Raw genomic sequence first — 13,763 nt, forward strand, 5'->3', positions numbered from 1 at the left:
CCAATCTAACAGTATAAACACTTAGATGGGCCAAAGTCCATTCGGTACCACTATCAGCCCCCTTCATTCCAGACTGGAAGAACGTGCTCGCCGACAATCTGTTCACGGCATCTTAGATAAGGTATACCGAATGCACTTTGGATCGCTATGTAGCCAACAAAGTTCCGACTTTACGAGGTCCTCCAACTAGGGGTCTGTTCGCAATGCTCCTGAATCTCAGGCTGCCGTTGCTCACCAGCTCTAGATCCCAAGGTTCTCTGGCAACAACGGTGGGTACAACAATGACGTTTACGTCTCGTCCCTGTTTTATCTGGAGAAGGGCACTCGAGGAGGCTAGAACATTGGTCAACCTCTCAAGGACTCTCCTAGCTCCGCTATGGCATTATGCAAAGCGGTTTCCAAACCTTTTGCAGCTCCTGATAGTCTCCAAGAGAACCCTCTCCACATCACAGACAACCCACTTCGACACCTACCACAAGCTATAGCTTTGCTAGGATTGTACGCCTGAAGACTACCCAATACCTCTTTGTGAAAAGGTTGTCTAGATATCTGAGGAATTTCTCAGCATCAGTCTACCAGGCAGTATAACGTCTTGTGTGGTTGGTGTCATGTGAAAGTGTGTGTCTTCACTCGATTCCAGCAATAGTAGAATCCTTGAGTATATACAAGAGGAAAAGACCCCCTATTCAGTTACGACAGGTAAAGATGATCACTCAAGCTTGATCCTTCACCTTCAAACTAAGGAAGGGACACCCTCTCATCGATAGACTTTTCCTAACTCATACGGACTTACAACTTGCCTTTCCTCAGTCGGAATTGAGACCTTCCTCTCTGAACATGGTTCAAATCTCCGATCCCTAAAGGGACCTCCTTATGTTCCACTTCACCAGGCAACAAATTTTCTCCTGATTTAAGAACAAAAATGTTCCTACACACTTGGACAGCAACCATACGAGTCAAGGAACTTAATGGTCTCTCTTTCGACATTGCCTATCATTGAGAAGGGCGAAAGACAATGTTAAGTTTCGTCCCTGAGTATGTCGCCAGACACAGCTTCCAGAGGTGACGGATCCTACACAAGTCTCAACTCTGTAACGGATGATCCAGATCATCCGTTACTGTACCCAGGGTAAGGTATGGGACTTTACCTAAAGAAAACGGCAACAGCCCGCCCGGGTCCCTTCTCTTGTCATCAGCACTGGAAGAGACTACAGGAGGATCACCGAAACATCATCTCTACATGACGACTCACAGTGTCAGGGGCATAACTATGCCCCTGGTCCTTCTTAGCAGATTACTCTGCGATGCAGGTTTTACAAGAAAGGATGTGAATGCTCCAGGTGACTTTCACAACCTTTCTCCTGCAAGACGTGACCCACAGGAACTCGATACGATCTCTATCGGTCCGGTGGTGGCTGCACAACAGCTGGTTGTATACAGTACCTCCAGCTCCTTATTGGACAAGTAGCAGAAGGTTGAGGGCACTATTACCAGGTTATAGTCTGCGTGAATGAAAAGATTTGACTGGGTCTTATTCTTTTCTTCATCCTACCCTCTCGTGGGGAAAGCAGCATCCTGGGTTCTCTGCATAAGCTGACCTCAAACTACTGCAGTTAAAGCATGCTCCCTTGTGTACCTAGTATTAAGCTAATACTGTTGCATCCCGATACCCTGGCGAGGTGGTATTGGGAAGTCTTGGTTACATCAGGTTTTTCTTACATAGACTTGGAATAACTTTACCTAGATAGTCACACTCCTGCACGTCTCAACACAGCTTGCATAGCAAGGTTTAGTGAGGGCAGGGACTCCTTATTTTTGAGTACTAACATACTCAGGTAAGGAGCCCCCGGGCAAAGCCAAAAGCCAGATTGGCAGGGACGTCCACCGTTCCTTATGGGTGAGCCACCCCTAATAAATAGCGTAGTTTGTATTCCAGTTACAGAACAAATGAAAAATTAGTAGATAATTTGTATTTTTCCTAACTATACATACCTTAGCTATTTATACAAACTTGCCCCCCATCCCTATCCCCCTTTAAGTCCTACCTCCAAGCAAAGTGACTAAATCACAGGTGTGTGAACGGGAGTGGTAGCAAGCTAACCCCCCTACCCCTGCTAACTAGCGGTGTGGGTAGTTAACTCTTGCTAAATTTTAATGGCTCGTCATTTCAGCTCCAACGAAAGTATAACCCCTAATAAATAGCTAAGGTTTGTATAGTTAGGAAAAATACAAATTTTCTACGAATTTGTCATCTTTAGGGGTTATTTGCTTCTCTAATCTCAACAAGTTTGAGACCTTATCGGATATCTCTATCACAGTTTTTGGGCAGATTCCTTTGATCTTCTCGGCCCTTCACATCTGCATCAGGAGACATAACCTTGTGGGGTTATTCCCTTCTGTCATCCCTCAGCCCTGTTCTATTGATTGAATTCAGCTCTTGCAATTTATAGCAACTTAGATGCAAGGATTCCTCTCGTCATGCTCTCTGTCTCCATCAGCCTAGGCATCCTCAGAACTTGTACAAGCAAAATCAACCCTCTTTCCGTGGGATTCTCCTCCGGAGAGGCTATACGACCAACCCTTAGTTTGACCTCAATCTTGTTCGTTAACCCTCTGACAATGAAGCTCTCCCACAGCCTGTGTTCGCCCATTGGCCAATGTTCTTCTCTACAGATAACTCCTTTCTTGTCCTCGAGTTAGGTTTGCCCCGTAGTGGGCAATCCCCTCTTACGAGTTCGAAGTACTAATCTCTTTTCGACAAGGACAAGAAATCCGCAGCTCAGCTACAAGAGCATGCACATCTCATCCACCCACCTGTTGAGGTGTAAGAGTAGTTCTCACCTTAATCTAAGCAAATTCAAACATCCAGTCAGACTCCAGGACTCGGGTATTATGTCTTTTTAGCAGAACGATGTGTTTTATCATGTATATCCAAGCTTATATAGTCATTTCTTTCCTATAAAAGTCTCCAGTTTTTGTTTTATCCTCCTGGAACAAGTTAGTTCATCAAAAGCTCTTCAGCAAAGAAAAGGCATACATGTAAACATACGGTTAATTCACAGGACTTCCTGTGCATGTTCGATCACTAGGACACTCCTGGTTTCTAAGACATCCGTCATCAAGGAAGTATCTTCGATCATACTGGTGCCACTCTCCTTTGCCGCCTTTCTCCAGTGATTCAGAAAGAGTCTTGTGAACATAATCTTTTTGGGTTATTTACTTCTCTTCTCTCAACAAGTTTGAGACCTTATCGGATATCTCTATGACAGTTTTTGGGCAGATTCCTTTGATCTTCTTCTCGGGAGACATAACCCTGTGGGGTTATTCCCTTCTGTCATTTCCCCCCAGTTCTATTGATTGAATTCAGCTCTTGCTTACGCTATGGTTATAGCAACTTAGATGCGAGTATTCCTCTTCTCTTGCTCTCTGTCTCCGTCAGTTTAGGCTCCCTTGGAACTTGTACAAGCAACATCAGCCCTCTTTCCGTGGTTTTGACAGCACCTCAGGTTTTCACGAGAGTTTTTACCCTAGAGTCAACCTGGGCTTACAGGATCGGCTATGTTCTCTGAAGTCTTCGGGACGACTGGCTGGTCCTAACAGACTCGGTGGCTTACCTTTGTCACCACTGAGATAACTCAGGTTTGCCGCAATCAGAGGATTAAGTAAAGCTAGCTCGAGAGATATCCCTGCTTTCTTATAAGAGACAAGTTTTCTTAGACATGTTCATCGTCATCAACCTGCTGGAGTTTCCAGAACGATGGGCTCCAAGGCTGGAGATGGCGTTGGTCTCTTCCTTCTAAGAGATGCACTGTTAGCCAGCAGTGGTTACGTCTCATGGGTAACTGTTTCACTCTGGTCCATCGGGCCCGCATTAGACTCCTTCGAATTATCTCTTCATTGGCAGTCAGCTGCTTCAAAGAAAAGGTGGGGGGCTCTTGCTGTACCACACGGCCTCCGGGATCTAGTTAGATTCCGAATGGTACTGTCATTTAAATCTCTTAGAGATGAGGACACCCTTCCTAACGGACAAGGGATAATCCCTTTCTCAGGCAACACTCTTATGTCGACCTTCAACTTGAGCTAAAGCTCGTTGATGGGAAACAGAGGGTGCTACCCGGAGGTTCACCTCCAGGTAGTTGGAACTTTCCCTTCCGAGGAAGAGTGCCTCCACCAGCTGCTGTTCAGAAATCTTCTGGCTTGTGGGAGAATTGTCAACAGCAGCAGAAACTGTTAGTTACCTTTTCCCATCCACAGGAATGACTTCCTTCTCTTGTTTATTCTTCCCTTTGTGGGATTCCTCCATTCCCCGCTCTTGCTCTTTGGAGCAGGCCTCTTTGTTGGCTGTCTTGTCTTGCCTCTCCCATCAAACTCGTCACGCCCAACTGACTCGTCTGCAACTCCCAACAGAGATCCCGAGAGAACTGCCTCCACAGCACGATCTACTCTTATCAGTCACATGTGAACATCTTTCACAAAGCCGTAGCTTCGCTGTGACTTCACGCCTGAAGACTATCTGGCACCTCCTCTCTCAGAGAAGCTTTTCCACAACAAGTTGCTAAGAGGAACTCTAGATTCCTGCATAGATCTTCGGCTTCAGTCTACCAGGCCAATTGGACTGTCTTCTCTAGTAGGTGTCATGGAAGAGGTATCTCTACCATTGATGCCACTATTCAAGTAATAGTGGAGCTCCTCGTTTACCTTCGGGAGGAAAAGCTTCTCTCGGTATAGCGATGAAAAGCCACTGCTCGTCCATGAGCCTCGCCTTCAGACCGAAAGAAATTAACCTTTCCTGTGCATCGGCATTGCCTCTCCCTATGAAGATTCGATCCTACCTTCCCAGTGTCAGAAGGGAGTTCTCCTCCATGGAGTATGGTTCGCATCCTTCGGTACTCCGAACAGTGCCCCACTTACGACTCAGGACGCCAAGTAGCAGATCTTCATCTGAACTCGACCCTCTTAATGAGAGAATGCCTTGATGAAGTCATTGAGCTTCAGCACGGCATTTCATTCCCGTGCTGAATCTTGGTGACGGGCAAGAGGGCTCTCGTACTTCGGGAAATTGCTCCCCCAATTCGAATCTAAATTTCTCTCTTTCATCTTTTTCTTCTGCTTAATATTACTTCGACCTTCTCCTAATTTTATCAAATTTCCTTTCTTTCATCTTGCTGTCCTATCTCTATGATTATTATTTTTCTTAGTTATATATATATGTAGATGTATGCATATATATATATATATATTTTTTTATTTTATTTGTTCATTTATTTATTTATCTATTTTTTTTTCTATTTTATTTAAATGGCGTGGATATTTCCACATTCGTTATTACTGCCTGCTTAGATGAATAGGAGAAGGGATCACGGTTGGGAGGTATTCGCATTCAAAGCTATATATGAGAGTATTGGATGATCTCAGCCATCCCAAAGATGGTTTGGACCTTTTTGGCGGAACTACTCTCAAGGGTTGGGTCATCGGAATCCAGGGGGATCCAATCCTTGAGGTGGGACTCTTGGCTTTTGGCCGGAAGCCCATCATTACAGATATGGGGAGGATGATTCCATATTACTTTGGTCTCAGTCCTAACAGGCGGGTTTAGCTTACACCTGTGCCTCTATATCTGTTTTGATGCTATCCTTCGGGTAGGGTATGGAGTGGACCATCGGGGAAATATACTATAATTGTGCCGATAGTGGAGAATGCAAATTTCCTTTCCAACGTATGATACTTTCTTATAATTCTCAAGCAGGTAGCCCAACAAAACAACAAAAAACCTGAAAATCCCACCCTTAAATATGGACCCTTCAAATACTGACTCCCCATCCCCTGGATTTGCTGACTCCCCCCCGGCACTGTTGACGACTTCTGCTACTGTAATTAAGGAAAACTCTGTTGACGACCTTCGAACTAAAAAGGACCACTCTACTGATGTTAAAAAATCTAGCAATTTGGGTAACACAGGGAAACTACGATTCCTTCATGTTTCCCAAATCCCATTAGAGACAAATTATGATGATATATATAGAGCATTTGAGTGCTATGGATTGATAAAGGAAATAAGGATGCGACTTGGAGATGAAAAATGGGACTCTTGGATATCTTTTGAAAGTCATGATGAAGCGTTTAATGCCATAAGTAATATTAGTAGTATCAAAATTAACGAATTGAACATCATGGGAGCTCTTTGTGATAAGGTCCCAAAGGAATTGGATGTGTACAAACCTGCTGATTGGTTTGAAAAAGATAGAAATGTACCCATGCCTTCACAGAGAAAACCCAAACCACCAATGTGGCTCTTAGCTGAACCTAAAGGGATAATAGGGAATTATTTTAAGATATGTAAGTTTATCCAAAAAAAAAGTAGGAACCATAGCACCTGGAGATATATCTCGTTTTGGGAAGAACAGTTATCTCATCCATGCCAAATCTTCGACTCAGTCTGCAATACTGTCTAACTTACAGACAGGCAGTGATGAAATTACATTGGAAATGAAACCTCATCTAAATTTTAGTTATGGAAGGGGAGTGGTCTTTAATAAGGACCTATACGAATTTACAGAGGAGGAGATACTTTCTATGTGTCCATTAAATGTATGGAAAGTGCATAAGGTTCCTGGAACTTCAATGATTATACTTACTTTCCAGGATGCTGATGTACCTTTCCATATTTGTTCCGTAACCGAAATACAAACCACGCTATTTACAAAGGGTTATTACTTTTAGCGTAGCTGAAATGGCGAGCCATTAGAATTTAACGAGGGTGTATTACCCCCGCGCTAGTTAGCGGGGGGGTAGGGGAGTGGTAGCTAGCTACCCCTCCTCCCCCTCACACACAGGTGAATACTCACTTTCACTTTTGGCTCGGACTGTGACAGACGTCTCTGTCTTGGTCCTCGCTTGGCAGCCATTGTCTGTTTTGTCTTTACTTAATCGCTTACTTTTCTTTTACTCAATATATATGTAAACATGTTTTCATGTTTGTATATATATTTGAGTATAGAAATAAGTAAGTTTCCTTTTCAGATGTGTGTGTGTAGTGTACGATATCTACGTGGAGGCCTCGGCAGTTAGGCCACCACGGCCTAATTTTATGGGTTGCGATCGAGTTTGACTTCGGTCTTTCTCTCTCTCTCTCTCTTGAGGTCGTTCACCCTTTTACTATGTTTTACTACGCCCTTGTAGCTTCCTTCCCGTGTGGGTGGGGTTGCTACGCCGTACATTTTGTCTCAATTAGTTTATGAATCTAATTGTAGTTGTTAATTTTTCAGCTTGTAGAACGATTCCTTTCGGGGTTTTCGTTTTTTCTTTAGTGTTCATTCATTTTTTAAATTACATAATTACATAGTTACATAATTATAATTGTTATAATTCTGTTTTGGTTACAGCTCTCCTTCCGCGAGTGTAAGTGGTTGTGAGGGCACGTGCCTGTTGTGTAATTCTTGTTCCTTTTCCTCGGGATTCCTCTTCGGAGCCTTCCCGGGGGAATGAATGTGTACTAATATTATTTGTTTTATTTTTTTACAGTTACCGATCTAGTTCGTTTCTGTAATATAGCAACGGTGTGAGCTGTCTGGTTGAGTCCTGGGGATTCGGCTGTTGCTGCCTCCCCCCTTGTATTGTCGTCAGGGGCGTGTCTCCTTCTACTGGTAGTACTCCCGTGTCGACGGACAGCTCTCCAGTTCTTTTTAGAACAGTCAGGAGGCTTGCCTCCTTGGGCGGATAACTTTCCTTCCGAGGGAAGTTTTTTCCTGTCCAGGCTTGAGCTTTTCCTCTTTTGGGGGGTTCTTCTCTTGCCTTTTTTTCGTGCGACTATGCTCTTGGTGCTGAGCGGTCGCACCTGCAGTTTCGCTCAAGGGGCTGGGCAACTGCAGGAGCTCCTCTTCGGAGGATTGCCCCTTTTAGGTCACTGGCTGACCAGTCTCTTCCACGAAGTGTTTCTCTTTCGTTCGCGAGAGAGTACACTCATAGAGACTCCTCTTCGGAGGTTTCTTCTGTTGCTGTTGCTGTTGGCCTCCCTCGCCGTAAGGCCCTCCGTCCGCCTCGTCGTAAGGGCCTCTCATCTCCCTATAAGGGTGCTTGAGGCGCCTTTTTGAATCTCCGTTTGCAGCCTACAACTTCTTTTTCTCGATCTTCCGTCTTGGTGCAGATGGACAGCAGTCTAATCTCGTCTTCCGACGGGCAACGGTCTTCCCGACGGACAACGGTCTTCCCGACGGACAGCGGTCTTCCGACGGACATCAGTCTCCCCGACGGACAGCGGTCTTCCGACGGACATCAGTCTCCCGGCGGACAACGATTCCTTCGGGGCAAAGGGTTGCCCCCACGGGGGTTCTTCCCTTGCGTGTCAGGGTTTCCCTGCGCGCCCTTCTGTTCGTCAGCGCTCTCCTGTTCGTCAGCGCTTTCAAGATGATCTTCCCTGCGGTTCCTGTTACGTGCCCTGTGCGCCCACGTTCGCCCTCGCGATCTAGAACTTCGGTTCAGGTCGGGGTCAAGGACTCTTCTTTACGCAGGCTTCCACGCGTAGCCTTCTGCTCGTCAGCGATCATCAGCTCGTCAGCGATCATCAGCTCGTCAGCGATCATCAGCTCGCCAGCGATCGTCAGCTCGTCAGCGATCATCAGCTCGCCAGCGATCTCCGGATCGCCCACGTGTGTTACAGCTGGCACGCCAACGTTCTCCAACACTTCTGAAGGAACATGGTTCGCCAGCTACTAGCTCAACTGCGGATGCTGATCGCCATCGCGCGACCCTCAACTGCAGATGCTGATCGCCATCGCGCGACCCTCAACTGCGGATGCTGATCGCCATCGCGCGACCCTCAACTGCGGATGCTGATCGCCATCGCGCGACCCTCAACTGCAGATGCTGATCGCCATCGCGCGACCCTCAACTGCGGATGCTGATCGCCATCGCGTGACCCTCAACTGCGGATGCTGATCGCCATCGCGCGACCCTCAACTGCGGATGCTGATCGCCATCGCGCGACCCTCAACTGCGTGCCATCGCACAACCCTGAACGATTGCCCGCTTACGCATGCTGCTCCTCATCGCACCACCCTGAACGATCGCCCTCCTGCAGATGCTGATCACCATCGCACCCTTTCACGCGATCATTCACCTGCGCATGCTGCTCGCCATCGCACAACCCTGAACGATTGCCCGCTTACGCATGCTGCTCCTCATCGCACAACCCTGAACGATCGCCCTCTTGCGGATGCTGATCACCATCGCACCCTTTCACGCGATCATTCACCTGCGCATGCTGCTTGCCATCGCACAACCCTGAACGATTGCCCGCTTACGCATGCTGCTCCTCATCGCACCACCCTGAACGATCGCCCTCCTGCAGATGCTGATCACCATCGCACCCTTTCACGCGATCATTCACCTGCGCATGCTGCTCGCCATCGCACAACCCTGCACGATTGCCCGCTTACGCATGCTGCTCCTCATCGCACAACCCTGAACGCTCGCCCTCTTGCGGATGCTGATCACCATCGCACCCTATCACGCGATCATTCACCTACACATGCTGCTCGCCATCGCTTACCGCCAGCGATCTTCTTCACCTACGCGGCAGCACGATCCCTCGCCGTCACGCCCATTCGCCCGCGCGATCGCGCGCCCCGCGCGATCGCTCGCCTGCGCGCCCGCGCGATCGCTCGCCTGCGCGCCCGCGCGATTGCTCGCCTGCGCGCCCGCGCGATCGCTCGCCTGCGCGCCCTCGCGACCGCTCGCCTGCGCGCCCGCGCGACCACTCGCCTGTGCGCCCGCGCGACCATTCGCCTTTGCGCGACCGTTCGCCCTCGCGCGACCATAGTTCGCGGCGAATTCCACAGCCGGTGGTAGCAGCAGGGACGCCTGCTCCTAGGCGGCACTCGGGATCACCTCCATCCAAGCACAGGTTGGTAGTGCAGGACGAAGACAGGTCAGTACAGCATTCTTCCCACCTTCTTTTCAGGCAGGAACCGTCGTGTCCTCTCCAAAGGATCGCCCGATCCCTTTCACCTTAGCGAGGATTTCGGACTCTGTGTCCTTGGAGCAGCAGACATGGTTTGATCCGCTGGCACGGGCGTTAATGAGGGTTATGAAACCAGCACTCACCGGCCAGGGTAACAAACCAGCGGCTGTCTCTCCTACGCTGAAGAGAAAGAGAGGAGTGGACTTCGTGGTGACTTCCCCCAGGGCGAAGTTGGTTCCCAAGAGGTCGGTCTCGAGGGTCCCCACTCCTGCACGAGTACTCTCTCCTTCTCCCGCCCTGGAAGGATTTTTGGCGGGGGGGCTTTCCGTTGAAGATTTCTCCATCGGACAAGGGGTGACTGCTTACCTCTTCCTCTGGGAGCTTACCAGGTTCTTTCCCTCCTCGGTTACGGCCCGAGGTTTGGTTCAAGGAAGCTACAGGAAGATCAAGGGTACTTTCCTCCTCTCGAGCTCAGGCACCTTGGCCTTTCGTCGTTAAGTATCTACTTGCGGACAAGCTCGATGTTGTACCATCTGGACGCACTGACTGAAGGCTTCCTTCGGGTGTCTCATCTGTGGAGGTCAACGACCTCAGACACCCTTCCATCCTTGAGAAGAGTTTTGTCTTTGCCCAAGGACAGAGACTTAAACATCTGCTGTGCGGAGTAAATCGACTTCCGGTTTCACTCCTCCAAGGCGCTTTCTTCCAGACTCTGCAGGGCTCCAGCTCCCTTTTCTTTCAACCACGTCGGCCTAAGTTATCGGCTACGACAACTGGGACAAGGTGTCCAATTGCAGTTTCCTCCTGTCAGGAACAGATGGCACGGGAGACTCCCCCGGGGGGGGGGGGGGCATAGTCCTAAAAGGAGTTCACGAACTCTAGGATTGCAGGTTTTTTCGCTGGGAGGATGCTTAAGGTTACTCATCCGAATGACAGCTTCCCGATGCCCATTCCCGCACAATCTCTGTGAGTAGCCAAGGATATCGCGCCTGCCGTCTCTGTCAGCGAATTCAGTGTCTCTGAACCTCTATGCCATAGCATCAGCAGAGTTACCCGGTTGGGCAGAATGATCCATACCTTAGGCGAAGGTCTTCCTTAGGATCATCGACGGCTTCACCCCCGGCCCCCTCAGTCGATCCTTTCTTGTAAGGAAGGATCTGAGAGGGGATGTCCATAGTCGACCTCTCAGCCCTGATCAAGTTTGTCGAACAAACTTCGGCCAGCGTAGACCAGCAGAATCGATCAGACTGGTAACGAGGCGACAGGACTCCTTTAACCCTGGATCGGAAGGACGGGTACTTTCAGTTTCCATTCCATCCATCTTCCAGGGTGCTCGTCGAATTCAGCCTAAACTGCAAGTATTCCTGCTTATGATGCAGTGTGGCTATCCCGCCGTGGCATAGCAGGTGTGTTTCCCCAGAGAACTCTCCCTGCCTTCCTTTTGGCCGCTCAGGTGCAGACTTCCGCCTCCTCTGCTGTTTGGAGGGCTGGTCAACTCCGGTAGGCTCGGGTTTCGACCTTCTTCAGCGCCGGGAAAAGCTTCCGAATGCTGACCATGAGTGTGGACTCATGGTATTTTGCTTGGAGCCTTCTCTTCCTCTGCCTCAACTTCTGGAGTATCTGGCCATGATATTGAGTCAACCGCCTTACCACGTTGGAAACCCCGCTTCTCGTCCGTCCAGCGAGGTTAAGCAACGTCGGTACTTGGATGGGTGACCACCTGGGGACGCCAGATTCTGTTACCACATCCTCCGAGCCTTCCTTTCGGTTGACTGTGGCAAGACTGAGGAGAGTCGCAGTACCTGTTCTCAGTCAAGCAGAGTTTTCAGCCCTACCTTGGAACGTTTCCTAGTTCTTCTTTCCTCATTGACCCGTTTATAGTCCGAACGGTCGCCTCAGGATAAGTTCCATGTGGGGCGATCCAAGTTCCGGTGGCTTCAGCCAATGTTTAACCGGACTCCCTGGCCCTATGGGACCAGCGGAACTATTAAACCTGCAATGGGTGTTGACCTATGGAGCCTCTTGATGGTAGTGGATATTCTCGTCCTTTCCCCACATTCTTGATGCGGTTCTCGGACTCGTCAAAGGAAAGGGGGGGGGGGGGCATGTTCCGGTCCAGGCCTATGGTCAAGACCTGAAGGATACCTCTCCATCATTCAGGCAGGCTTAAGGGCCTTAGTCTGGCCCCTCTTCAGATCCTACCGCTCCTGCCAAGTCGCCCCGTTGCGTGTCGACTTCATGCTAACCAGCAGGGGACGCATTTTCACACCTTCACATCTTGCAGTAGAGATACCGGGATGATTGAGATTCTCTCAATTCCACCATCGGCTCTCTCATTCCAGGCAGGGGAATGTTTCTCTCAGACTATCCGAGCAGAGCCTCATAGAGAGAGTGTACCTAAGGGTCTTTGACCTTGGGTAACCAGCAAGTGCTGGTCTGGGGGACCTGATCGCGACAGCTTGGAACCTCAAGCTTCCGCTAGTTTTCCCCCCAGTCTCAGACCCCGAGACTCTGGCAAGATGCATTCCGGTGATGGTGGGACAACTTCGACGCCTGCGTCTTCCCTCCTTTTTGTCTGCGGACAATGGGTCTCAACAAAACCAGGTTGTCTGTCAACCTTTCAATGGGAGAGCTCCACTGGGACTATGCGCAGAACGGTTTCTGGACCCTCTGCTTCCCCTGACGGAACTCCCGGGAGAGCTTCTCCCACGGCGCAGACTACTCAAGCAACCACACTGCGACATCTCTCCCGAACCGGGGCGTCGCTTCGGCTTCATGCCTTGAGACACTACGCTTCCTCCTCTAGAAGAGACAACCCGCTACAGTCGCGGTACGGAGGTCGCGTCATCTGCGATAGTCATCCACAGGGGTCTCCCAGGCAAAGTGAAGAGTCTAAGGTGGTTGGTGCCGTGGGAGATATACCTCTTCCCGTGAGGCCTCTTCTCCAGCAATAACGGTCTTATTGCCTTTCGGCGGGAGGAAACTCCTTTCCGCTCTTGGCAATGAAGCCTGTCGCTCAGCCTTTCCCTGACCTTCAGGCTTAAAGGAATAACTTTTTCCTGCCCGCTGGATCTATCCTCGCTCATGCGAAGCTACGATCGTCCCTGCCCTAGTCGGAGGAAGACCTCCAACTTGGAGCATGGCTCGGACTTTTAGTCCTTTAAGAGATCTTCTCAAGACCCTTTTACGACAGGCCTCGGATTGTATTCCGCCTTGGGTCTTCTGCTCACTCTGGCCACGGCCAGTGTGTAAGCAATCTTCTTGGTCTCTTACTACTCCCCCCCTTTTCTAAGGAAGAGGAGAAGGCAACATTCAGGCTCGCTCCTGAGTTGTTGGCTAGACTCAGAATCTGAGGGTCCCGACCCTTCGGTCCGATTCATTCAAGATTTTGAGTCTCCATTCTGTGTCTGATGTCCCAAGACCTTCTCTTTCTTGCCAGTACAGGAATCGAGAGGTTAGCGCTGGGAACAGCTGCAGTTTGGCCTCAGTTGCAGCCGATTTGGGAACACAAGGAGGACATGGGGGGAGAGTCACCAGTATACCTCTTCAGCCCGGACTCAAGGACATTCATCTCGACCTGTCTTCAGACCCTCCCCCGTCACGTCGCCCTACAGCACGATGTTGGATACATCGCAACGTCCCTCGCCTTCGAGTAATACTACTCTGTGACGCAGGTGCTACAAGCTGGAGTCTGGAAGCGTCTGATGACCTTCGCAGCCCGCTTCCTGCAGGGCGTGACCCACAGGAGTCTCGATACGTTTTCTATCGCTCTGTGGTGGCTACACAACAGCTGGTCTAACCTCAG

At 49.5% G+C, this 13,763-nt stretch overlaps 1 protein-coding gene across 1 annotated transcript in view; it reads left to right on the forward strand.

The window, feature by feature from the left end:
• The window catches only part of Rtc1 (RNA terminal phosphate cyclase 1), an 84,978-nt gene that overhangs the window by 54,002 nt on the left and 17,213 nt on the right, over window positions 1-13,763 (forward strand). The window lies entirely within an intron of this gene.

This window comes from Palaemon carinicauda, chromosome 11 (genome assembly GCF_036898095.1).
Source record: "Palaemon carinicauda isolate YSFRI2023 chromosome 11, ASM3689809v2, whole genome shotgun sequence".
Lineage (NCBI taxonomy): Eukaryota > Metazoa > Arthropoda > Malacostraca > Decapoda > Palaemonidae > Palaemon > Palaemon carinicauda.